This window comes from Populus trichocarpa, chromosome 1 (genome assembly GCF_000002775.5).
Source record: "Populus trichocarpa isolate Nisqually-1 chromosome 1, P.trichocarpa_v4.1, whole genome shotgun sequence".
NCBI lineage: Eukaryota > Viridiplantae > Streptophyta > Magnoliopsida > Malpighiales > Salicaceae > Populus > Populus trichocarpa.
Window position 1 is genome coordinate 29,453,854 of NC_037285.2, and position 13,347 is coordinate 29,467,200.

The 13,347-nt window shown below is 33.9% G+C and overlaps 1 pseudogene; it reads left to right on the plus strand.

The window, feature by feature from the left end:
* The first annotated feature begins 6,465 nt into the window (after window positions 1-6,465).
* On the plus strand, window positions 6,466-12,178 carry LOC18095133 (uncharacterized; annotated as a pseudogene).
* The last annotated feature ends 1,169 nt before the right edge of the window (window positions 12,179-13,347 follow it).

A 13,347-nucleotide genomic window follows, 5' to 3' on the forward strand; every position in this document is an offset into this window, starting at 1 on the left:
AATAGAAACAAACTACTGATCAATGATTGAGGCAACTTTATAATGTGATGTAACGGGTGCAGAGACTTGAGGTAGAGAGGCTGCCATGTCATTTGTACTTGAAATAGAAATTTGATCATTTGCATCACCTTTAAACGCAGTAATATCTTCAATATTAAAAACTAGACTACTACGAAATTATGAAGGCAAGTCTATGACATATGCACTGCTACCCAACTTATTGGTGATTTGAAAAGGATCAGCGCGTCGTGCATATATCATGTTGAAATTCCCTAAAGGAAAACATTATGGTCTTAAATGAATAAGGACCATATCACCAATGTTAAATTATCTATCCTTGCATTTAGCATTGGCAAAAGCTGCATATGATTCAGTATTAAGAGATAGACATCGTTTAACCTCTGCATGTATATCTTTCATATATTCTGAAAAATCAAGACTAACTTCACTTGGTTTGGGAGGTATTGGCAAAGATTTAAGATCCAAGAGAGTGTAAGATTGACTCTTATATACCACATCAAAAGGTGTCCGCCCTGTGGACCTGTTTGCAGAATTATTGATAGCAAATTCTACTTGTGAAAGTATAAGATCCCAACTGGTTGCATGATTAGCGACAAATCAGTATAATAAATTTTCCAAACTCTAATTGAGCACTTCGGTCTAACCATCCATTTAAGGATGGAATGCACTAGAAAATATTAATTTTGTCCTCATTTTTATCCATACGGTATTTCATAAATAACTTACAAATTTGACATCCCTGTCAGAGATAATAAAGAGTGGCACACCATGTAAAAATAAAATAGCTACCTTAAAAGCATCAAAGGTTTTGTTACAGGGAATGAAATGATACATTTTTGAAAATTGATCTACTACCACCATAATTGAATCATACTGTCGAATAGTCCTGGGTAGTCCCAAAACAAAATCCATGCTAATATGCTGCCACAACTTATCTAGAATTGGAAGAGGTGTATAGAGTCCAACTTGGCTTTTAGTTCCCTTATTTAGTTGTGAGACTTTACAATGATTGACTATCTTATACACATATTTACACATCCGAGGCCAATAAAACCAATCAATAACCATGGTATAAGTTTTGTCAGAACTAAAATATATGGCTAACCCGTCATTATATAGTTCTGTTATGATGAATTTATGGAGAGAACCCTTGGGAATGCACATCCTAGTACCATAAAATAAGTACTCGTCCTTCATAGAGCATTTACCACCAATTATGTAATTTTGGAATTGAAGTTACCTCGTATGTTGCTAAAGTTGTTATCACCAACATACTGCATTTTAATGTCTTTAAACCCAGTAGAATGAACTGAGAAAAGGTGCAACGAGAATGCTTAGTATTGAGTGAGGTTGTCGATTTAAGGCGCCAACCACTTTATTCTTAGTTCCTAGCTTGTGGTTAATAACAAATTCAAATTGCTGTAAATAATTCATCCAACGAGAATGCTTAGTATTGAGTTTACTCTGAGAGCCAAGGTGTTTTAAAAAGTCATGATCAATATAAGAAATAAACTCTCTATAGATCAAGTAGGGACGTCAATGTTTAATAGTTTGAATTAAAACATAAAATTATATATCATACATTAAATACTTCAACGAGTATCATTTCGCTTCTCACTATTAAAAGTAATAAGATGATCTTCTTGGATTAAGACACCTTAAATTCCTACATGTAAAGCATCATAAGCCACTTCAAAAACTTTAGAAAAAGTATGGCAACTTTAGAACCGGTGTTTACCCCAGCTTCTCCTAAATTCCAAAGCCTTGGTGGATGTTGCAATCCAAGAGAAGTGTTTTCCCTTTAAACATTTGGTTATTAGGGCTATTACAATGTTGAAATTTCAAATAAATTGCTAATAAAATACAGCTATACCATGAAAGGTTTAGACCTTAAAAAAAGTTTGAGGTGTAGGCTAATTCTAAATAGCTTGCACTTTAGCGTGATCAAATTCAACACCTTGATTAGAGATTATAAAGCCTAAAAATTAGACTTTCTTCTTCAAGAATAAACATGTGGGATGATTAATATAAAGTTGTTCAGCCTTTAAGGTTGTCAACAACTGTTCAACGTGAGCTAAATTGTCCTAGAAACAGTAACTGAAAATTAATATGTTATCTAAATACACAATAACATATTTACTCAAGATTTGTTTGAGAATTTATGTTATAACACGCATGAAAGTACCTAGTGTGTTAGTTAATCAAAATGGCATAACTAGCCATTCAAATAAACTTTCATTTGTTTTAAAAGCCATCTTTCATTCATCACCAGGACAAATATGAATTTGATAATACCCGCTGTGAAGATCAATGTTTGTAAAAATAGAGGCAACACTTAGCAAATCCAACGTGTCATCAAGCCATAAGATTGGAAATCAGTATTTCACTGTTATCTTATTAATTGCTCGGCTGTCTATGCACATCTTTTAGCTCCCATCTTTTTTTTATAAGTAATATTAGAACAGCACAAGGACCAATGTTTTATTGGATGAAACTCATATCCAATAACTATTAAACCTGCCAGTTAAGCTCCTCATTATCAGTAGGACCCATTCGATAATGAGGTAGGCTGAGTAAGGATGATTCTGGAATGAGATCAATAACATATTGTACATATTATATTGGTGAAAGTTAGTATGGTATTTCATCTTGGAATTTCTTGAGTATTGCTGCCAGTTCTTTGGGTATTATGCCGTCATTTTACTTTACTCCATGTCTTACTATAAATAGCAACATTTGTTTTCCATTTAAATCTTGAGAAAACTAATGCATGTTCAATATTGGAATTGTTTTTGGTTGCCTCAAATTTTAAATTATGTTCAATACTGGAACTGTTTTGAGAAAACAAGCTTCTTGCCCTTAAACATAAAAGAATACGTATAGATGTAATCATCATAGGAGATTCTTTGGTCATATAGCCAAGATCGTCCCAATAATAAATGACAAACAATCATGTGGATGATATCGCACCATGCCTCATCCATATATTCCTTTCCTAATAAAAACCTCACTAAAGACCAATGCTTCACTAAGATTGAATTATCTTCATTGACCTAGCTTTTTCGATAAGGAGATGAATGTTTTTTAATTTATAAGCCCAATCATTTTACTATTATTTTAAAGATACTCAATGAATAACACAACTTGGTAGTAAAACATTCAAGTGTTCCTCCTATCAGTTGCTGACCTTTCGGTTTCTTTTCCCTCTGTTTCATCCATTACTGTCAATTTCTTTTCACATATAAAGGTAAGTTTCTTATCTTTAGTGGGACACACTACAACATAGTGTCCAAACTCATTGTATTTATAACATTATGGACCATCACTTGTAACTTTTGGTTTTCTTTTATGATCTCCTATCAATGAACCCCCTAGTTTGTCATGCATCAATTATGACCTTTGTATAGAAAAACTTATTGTATGTCCTGACTTCAAATCCATTGACATGGTATTATTTCCACTCATATTCCATATATTTTTTAATACGCAATACTAGTTGATATGCTTCCTTCACATTTATTAAATGTGCAATCAACATTTCCTTGCGTAGCTTACCATGCAAGCCATTGCAGTATCGGGCTAATGTTTGTTGGTTAATCTCTACAATTCTATTACAAATAGTCAATTCATAGAAGCGGTCTGTGTATTGATCCATTGTTAAGGACCTATGCCTCAATTATAGCATTTCTTCGAACATCATTTGCTCATAATTAATAGGTAAATATTTTTCCATCAATCTTTATGTCATTCATTTCCTCCTAGTTTGAAATTGATGGGCGCCGAGTACAATGTAAATGTTCTTTTATACTTCCCCACCAAATACGTGCATGCCCCTTCAATTTTATTTTAGCATAACAAAATTTTTGGTCTTTTTAAACAACGAATAAATCGAAATCACCCTTAATGGCTATTAACCAATCCTCAAAAGCATGTGGTTCTAATTTGCCATAAAAATCAAGCACATCTACCTTCATTCTCCTGGTGAGTTCATCAAGAGATTGATTCTCCAAACCACGCCCATCATGGTTATGAGGAAATTAATCTCTGTGATGCCGAGATTGGTGGTGATGAGATTTGAAATCCCTGGCAAACTCAGTTTCTACGTGCATGCCCCTTCAATTTTATTTTAGCATAACAAACTTTTCGGTCCTTTTAGACAGCGAATAAATCGAAATAACCCTTAATGGCTATTAACCAATCCTCAAAAGCATATGGTTTTAATTTGCCATAAAAATCAGACACATCTATCTTCATTCTCCTGGTGAGTTCATCAAGAGATTGATTCTCCAAACCACGCCCATCACGGTTATGAGGAAATTAATCTCTGTGATGCCGAGATTGGTGGTGATGAGGTTTAAAATCCCTGGCAAACTCAGTTTCTAAATCATCTTCGCTAGCCTTGTGATTTTCATTAAGTGACTCCTTATGAAATTGACCACATCCCTTCTTATTAGGTTATCTTAGCCTTTATTGAGCCCAACGTTCATTTATAACATCCATTCGGTGAGAAAGTTGTTCCAACACAGTAGTGATATGGGTGATCTACTGTTGTAGGTCGGTCTGTTCACGAGTGGAATTATTAGGAATATGAGTGTTCGGCATATTATCTGAGTTACCATTCCGGGTTACGGTTATGGAAGGCTTTGATACCAAATTGATGTAATAATTCTAGGTTTAACCTCATGTTGATCTATGAAGAGTAACAATTAACTAATAAATACAGAATCTCTCTACAAAGGAATCACTCCAAGCTATATATTATGGTTTAAAAAAAAAACAATAATTGCAAACAAAAAAACTCTCATTCTTTGTTTTTTTTTTCAATCCCTTATATATTGTTGATCTAAAGGATTACAATCTAGGAGATAATTAAGAAACAAATACTAACTTGACTAGGAAACTAACAACTAGCTAGAATAAAATAACTAACATCTAATAAATTATAAATGCTTCCAAGAACTTCTTTGTTCTGCATGTCTCTTTTGTCCAGTAGATTCCATGACACATCTTCTTTGCCTAATAGATTTGTCTAACAGACTCTATGAATTAAATGACACCTTCATCTTCCTGATTTGCATCAAACTATGGTTGAAGTTGCTACTTAGAAAAAAAAAAAAAAACAAGTTCAATGTGCTTAGTTAAAATTGTGGTTGAAATTGATGTTGGTAATTAAGTGACCTAAAAGTACATGGATCAATTTCTTATTTTACAATTACATTGATATGCATTTCACTACCAATACAATGTAAAAATAGTCATGTGAATTATAACATCGGCTTCATTGTCTCATTACACTTGCTACAATCCTATCACGAGTATAATCCATACAGAAAAGCCTCTAGTTTTTATGGGTTTGTGAACGTGGAATCACATCAGTTATAAATTAATTGAAACTATCTGGAAAGAAATTGCAACTTTGCTGCTGGCACGAAGCACAATTTACAATCAATAAAATGCTAGAGTTTGATTTATGTACCAGGGTTTTTTGTCGCAGTAATATGGATGGTTTGTTAGAGTAATTGTTAGCTTGATTTGTTCTGGTGTTGCAGTTAAAGAGAAGGAAGAGAAGAATGTTATAATAGTTTGTTTATGTTTTCAATGGTTAACAAAAAAATAATGGTACTACACACTTATATGAACACGATTAAAAAAAAAAAAAGGTTAAAGGTGAACCAAGGTTGGACCTTAGTTGATGGGTCCTATTAATAAAAACACTGCTGAAAGTTTGTAACCAAACAAGTAGTATTTAAGGTTCACCCAAAACATGGAAGCAACCACAAAAACAAACGGATTCTATAATGTTTAATTATCGAATAAAAGTGTGGTTTAATTTGTGGGGCCTACCAACACTGCTGAAAGTTTGTAACCAAACAAGTAGTATATAGGGTTCACCCAAAACATGGAAGCAACCACAAAAACAAACGGATTCTATAATGTTTAATTATCGAATAAAAGTGTGGTTTATAAATGAGGTCTAACCTCATTTATGGTAAAGCTATTTTTTCGTTCTTCTCCTTTACTATAATTTTTTTTTTTTATCATTGAAAAATTTAAGGATCATTTTAACTTTTGCAATTTAAACACTCCAACGTGTGCCTGAAGAAACAAAAATTTGATTTTGCCTACAACAAACACTCTATTGAATCTACACAAATCATCCCTATAAGGTTTAAAGACTTTTTATAGAAGGATCTTATTGTGTACTTCACGCTAGCAACAAAAAACACATTTTTTTATATATTAATTTCTAGTTATTTTATCTTTAAAAATAATTTTAACCCAACATTTTTGAATTGCTTTCTATTTAATAGCTACTTTAACATAAATTTTAACTTAACACATAAAATTAAACTAATAATAACTAAAATGCTCCTTATTTATCTTAATTAATTAATACATTTTAACATAAAATATACTTTAAAAAATAATTGGAACTACATTTCCAGCATAACATGCCGTCATCTTTAATGGCATCGACCAGCAAAATGGGCCTATCTGGAGATGACGAAGAGGAGGTACAGTTATAATTTCGAATTTTCAAATTCATACGATCAATCCTCCTTATTTATCTCAATTGATTAATCGTGTTTCATTTACTGGATATGCAGCTCGAAAGATTTGATGATTTTACACTCGCCTCTGCTTGGGAAAGGTACTTTTACTATTATTATGATAATACGTTTACTATATGGATTTTTTATATAAGAAGCAAATGCAAGGGGGATGATTACTGTTTTATTTTCCTTTTCGGTTCTTTAATTTGTAGGTTTATTTCTGAAACAGAGGCAGTTTGTAGGCAGTGGCTTGCCGATGGTCCAAAAAATTTACGAGTAATTTTGCTCAATTTACAAGTAAATTTACTGGTTTATGGGAATGAATGAGGCGGCAAATAGGGTGGTCCATTATGGATTTTGTTGATTATTTGACTGTAGGAAAAGGGTGCAGTTAAGTTGAATTTTTCGCAGAAGCTATATAAGGTTAAATTCGACCCGAAACACACGACGAAAAGCTATAACATGGAGTACTATTTTGAAACCAACGGCGGTGGTACTTGAAGCATTTTGTTCTAAAATTGTATTACTTATCGCGGTAGATTTTTATGGAATCTTTTTTGTTTATTTAATTTTTAGATGATGCAGGAAAAATTATGGATGGGAATAGTATGTTGCATGGTTTGCAGTTATGCTTTGGAGGGAGATTTTTTTGGTATTTGCAAAGTCGCTGTGTTGCAGTTTGCTCTGCTCTATTTGATGTTTTGTTGTAGTCATAGCTAATATGTTTTTGGATCACCAGGTTATTGCTCCTCAAAGTGCTAGTGGTGTGGTTCTTGATTCACCTAAGGCTTGTAAACTCTGAAGTGCGTTTGCAATTGCTTTGACATATTGCTCCAGGTGAGTTTCAAATCAAAGATTCTAGATGTTAGTTTAATGTGTTGGTTTATAGGCTTACATTTTATTAGTAGCAACATCACGTTTGTTGTTTGGGCTAATGTAATACCAGTCTTGTTTCCTTTCTTATTAAAATAAAACTGAAGTTTCAATAGGTTTGCCACGAAGGATTGCCCACACTAAATAACTAATTTCTGTAACTCTGTTGCATTAGAATTTAGAATGTGAGCACATTGAATTGGCTTCTAATGCCTTGTACTTGGAAAATGCAGCTTGTGGCCAGCTTTTGTTCCAGTTCATGATCCTTCTAGGAAGGCTTCTATTGGAATTCAAAATATGGGAACTGTTTTTACTAGAAGATGCGAGGCTGATCATATTGGTAGATAGGTTCCTGTAAACAACCAATATGGGCATCATATTCATGTGACAACATATTCCAACTGTGTTTCTTCCTTATAATTGTGCCAAGGTTGTTTGCATGCCTTTTTGTGTGTGTGTTAGGAGAAGAGCTGCCCAATGGATCTCATGGATTAATGTTCAGTAATATATATTTCAGTTAGAATAAAAAATAACTCGCTTATTAGAATGTTGGCATTCATCTTCATCAATCCTTTTCCTGCCATGATTTGTTCTATTGTATTATGCTTTTGTGCCTTTTAAATTACATATGATACATAGTTGTTTGCTCATTGTGCTGTTGGTTATGTGAAATTTTACGTAGATAAGATAAGAGAGTTTGGATGCTTAATTTTCCAGTACTTGAAGAACCTTCAAAGTTTTTCTTTTTTTTGGAATATATGGTTTACTACTCTTAAAAATGTTAATGAAGTAAATTTCTAGAGCTCAAAAGTTGTTAGTATAGAAATGGTATCTGATGGATGTGTAGTTTGAACTGGACTGTTTTTTCTTTTTGTTAGAAATGTATTTACATTACTTTGAAATGAAGAATACACCATTGGACAGTACAACCTTTGACCTTCTTCCTTCAAGAATATGATTCATTTTATCCCATGCATATCACTGGCACATGACTTTGTTGTCTATGTGGCAGCCCTTTGACACAGGATGGTTTGCATGGGACTGGAACGACGACATCAAGGCCTAGCATGAAGCATGTGGACACTGTATCTGATCTTTTGAAATCTTCTGATCATAACAGGAGGGGCTCAGCTGGTGTTGTGGGTTCTATGAAGCTTCTGAAGTCGTATCAGAGCATGCATGCCCCTTTCACACAGGTTTTTCTATATCTTTGTGTCTAGACTGACATTCTTATCACATGATTGTTATAAACTAACTTCAATGGATAAAGATTATTTATATTTGTTTGTTAAATATTATAGGAAGCTCCACTTATTACAGAAGACATGCATGAAGAAAGACTGCAGGCAGTTGAAGCTTCTGGGAATTCTTTTGTAAGCTCAAATTATTTATTTATCCACGACCTTTTTCCCTGGTCAGTTGATTATTGCTGTGGCTGTATCCATATATTACTTATCACATCAGTCACGAGGAGCTGTGTCTTGTGAATGGGATGATCAATGATCTAATCTAAAAACTTTCCACTAGTTTTTGAGTGGGAAGGATTTCTTTGGCACCAGGTAGTTAAGTCTCAAAAGATGTACAGAAGTTTTTCTTAATATCTGATAGTGGTGTTGTCCCTGATTCAACTAAAAATTTTCATCACGGTAGGACAGGCAGCACTGGCTGATCCTAGTTGGGATTCAACCTGTTCAATAAAGCACGGGTATTGACTATCCCTTAGTTCACCATCATTAGAGAGGAAAAAGGAAGTGCTAAACCCTAGTTCTGTTCAGTAAAACTGAGCAAGTTTTTCAAATATTATCTGCCTCAAGAAGTGAAACAGATTTCAAACACCTCCATATGCAATTTTAAAATGAGTATCCTTGTTACTCTTGAAAGATCATCTTATAATCTGGATTATGGAATCTAACATGTGACGAGCAGAGTAATTTTTCCAAAATTTTCTGTTTATTAATCAAGGGGGTGTAATTTTTTTATTTTGTGTAAATTTATTTAACGAGGAAGCTTTATACTATTTTATTGCAGAACTTCTCTGCTCAGTTAGGAAGGATATCTTATCATCAGGCACTAAATAAGCTTCCGTTTTATTCTTTTTAAGTCCTTGGTATTGTCAGCTACTTTTGCTGTTCATTTATTGTTGCCTTTCTGTATCCACATCCAAAATATTATTTCAATAACATAACAAAATTAAATCAGGGGAGGGGCTTGAATAACAAGCAAAACGTTTTTTTCTTCTTCTTAAGAATTATAGAAAACAACAATGGTTTACATTGTAATAGAAGAGAAGCCTATTTTATTCACCATCTCTATTTTGTTTGTTGCCAAATGCTTTCATTTTCAAATGCAAGCACATTTTCCTTTTGAATTTCCGAAGATTTTATATTGCAATCTTTGGAAAAATTTGAACTGGACATGTCAGCATTCAAAGCAGCAAATCCAGATGCTGTTTTTGAAGATTTTATTCGGTGGCATTCACCGGGGGGATTGGGAGAATGATGATAGCAAGGAAAGTAGACCATCTAAAAGTCCAGGGAAAAAGGGTTTGAAGGATGATTTGCCACCACGAGGCCGACTTTCACAACAGATGTCTGAGCAAGGGAATTTATGGCAAAAGATTTGGAATGATGCTCCTGCTTTGCCAGCATATGAGCAGAAACCTCTACTAGACCCCTTTCGGAAAGGATAGAAGGTCCGATAAACTTTTTATTGCAATCTTAATGTTATGTTCACTTGTACCTTGTACCATCAAGCCTAACTTCTATGTTATGCTATGTTTGTGGTTTGTGTATGTGTATCGTTTCTGTCCTGAAAAGATTAGGGAAATTAAACTTAGTCGATTAAAGGACTAGTAGAAGTTCACCAAAAACATTCATCTCTAACTTTGTGTCTTATTATTCTGATTGTACTACGAACTTGTTACTTTCATTTAACTAAACGGAATCAGAAGTTATGATGTTTACATTCAAACCTTTTGACACTTATGTCATGGGTCACATGACCCAGCTTTTGAACAGAAGACGGTTCAAATCGCTGAAGCTGCAAAGCCAGTTATTTGAAATTTTACTAAATTTTAATTTTGTGATCAGGTCAGTTGATTCATACCCGTGATTTGTTTGAATTTTTTGCTAATTATCTCCACAATCCACTTCACTAGCTCTACTAATTGCAAACAGTGATCTGATCGGCTAGTCAATGAAGAGGTTGCTTACATGCAAGATCATTGCATTTTTTTAGTAAATGAGGAAGCAGATTGCAAATTCACGGGCCTCTTTGGCTCTTTCAGGAAAAAATAAGAATAAAACAAAGATCAATGTCTTGACTGATATCTTATATCTTGGTCAGGGTGCTTTCTTGTGTCTTTCTAGTTACTCTATTATCTCCTTTATTGTTATGACCAATTAAAAGATACTTGAATTCCATAGATCCTTCATTACTTGGAGACATTGCGGCCTCATCAACTGCTTGAGCAGATGGTTTGTACAGCCTTCAGAGCATCAGCAGATACATTACACCAGCCTAATTTTGGAGGCTTGTAGCTGATGACAACAAAAATGGAGGAGCAACTGTACCATACTATTGCTTCCACATTGAAGCCTCTGCAAAGTATATCTTATCTTCCTTTTTCTTGCTCATCTTGCCTTTTTCTTGCTCATCTTGGCATGTGAGTGCTTAGAAGTTTGCGAATCTTGTCTTTGTAGCAGCAAATCATATATCTGGCAACAGCGAGACCACTGAAGACCTTAGACGCCTGTGTGTCATCTTTGAACATGTTGAGAAGTTGCTTACTCTTGCAGTTTCTCTTCATCGGAAGTTCATGCAGGCTCCATGCCTTTCTGAAGCAATTTTCACTGACTACCACAACTTTTATCTTCCAAGAATGGGAACAGGATCAACAGGCTTGCTTGATGTTGATGAAAAGGTAAAACTGTCTTCTTGCCATTAAAACCTGTTTCCTGTTAATGCATCAATCTGATTTGGTAGAGTTGGCTTCGAATTATGAAACGAGTTAAAACTGAAATGAAAGTATATTTGAATATCTAGCAGTATTGGTAATGCACCCTACAAAATGATTTTGATTTGGCCCAGGCTATCATGTGTGATATGGAATCGTTGTGGAATGGGAAAATACTGACCATATCGTATAGGCTTGAAGTAGATGCTTACACATGATAGACTTAAAATGGAACCACTGTGGAATTGTCTACAGCGAGTATCTTGTATTTTATTGACTGGGATCAAGATCCTCGGCGATAAAATGGCCGTGGACTTTTATAATGTAGGCACCCTGGTGGTTTAATTTTAACTTGGACTGATATGGTGTGGATCTGGTGTCTTCACCTGATATCAAACATCAAGTAATGACACGTGAGAAACAGTGTGTCGAATATGATCTCCCCACCTACTTCTAAGAATCAGTCATGGAGAAAATTGTTGAGCACGAGCAATCTTCTAAATGGTCATATGAACCTATTGTCAGGGAGATTATATTTTCAGTGCGTGATAGCTTGAGCAATAATCATCATGCAGCTCACAATCCAAGAGGTTTTCATCAAGAACTAGAGACATATCGGATGTATATATGTGGAACCTAGATGATCTTCATGTAGCGCTTTCTGTTACCTCGTGTGACTAAACATTTTATGTTGTGCATATTACCTGTTCTTGCTTGTATTGATTCAATATCCATAATTCTTTTGAATTTTATCAATGGAGTAATGTGAATTTTATTTGGCGTTGCAATTATTGTTCTTAGGCTAATGCTTTCTTGGTGGATTCTCACAATTTCCTTCACCATGGCTGCAATGGCTATGATCAGATGCATGGCTTCCAGAAAAATGCCATAGAATGATTTCTAAGAAGCCATTCTGTTGTGAAGGCCATCATAGGGTCAAGTCTTTGCACTAGCTGTTGTAGTCTACAAGGATCCACACACACACACACACACATATATATATATATATATATATATATATAAAACAAAGACGTGTGCACTCCAGATAGAAGATAACCCGCATGTAACTAATACCATCAACGCAATAAAACCGTCTGTAGAATTTGACCCTATTTTTGTTTCATCAAGAGATATGGATTAGAACCATGGCCTTTTTAATTACTATATATATGCCTTTCCATATAAACATATAATATTTTCATTATGTTGAATAATAATATAAATTATATATCAGGATTTCACTTAATAACTTTAATATTTGGGTTGAGATGGTTTTGACATAATATCAGAGTTTTAATGATTAAAAAGCGGTTAAGAGTTAGAATCTCATCACCTCCTTTCTTTTTAAAAATTAAAATCTAATTAATAATATAAAATAATATAAGCTTATACAAATTTGAGTTTCAAGTTCAAAAAACTTTTATTTAAAAAGGTACATAGGAGAATAATCTAATTCCTATTATGTGGTAATTTAAAATTAATTACCAGCAGATGAGCAAGGAAAGGGAGGGAGGTTGCTAGTAACAAATTTTAAATGTATATCGAATTAATGTATTAATGATACACTAACATCATCTAGTAAAGAATTAATATGGGATATATAGTTGTATATATAGGCTAATAATACAAACACTATCAGAAAATCGATAAATATAAACGGAAATACCGAGAGAATATTTCCGTCGGTAAATTTTCGAGATATTTTACGGACGGAAATATTCTCTCGGTATATACCGAGAGAATTACCGTGGGAAACAAAATTAAAACAAAGCAAAAAAAAATGATGTTACCAACGGAATAAAATCCATCGGTAAATTCGTTGGTAAACTGTGAACACTGTTCATCATGTCAATTACAAAGGGAATTACCGACAGAATTTTCCGTCGGTATTTTCCAGAGAGCTCCAGGACTGTTCACTTTCCAATTGCACTGTTAATTGTTGTT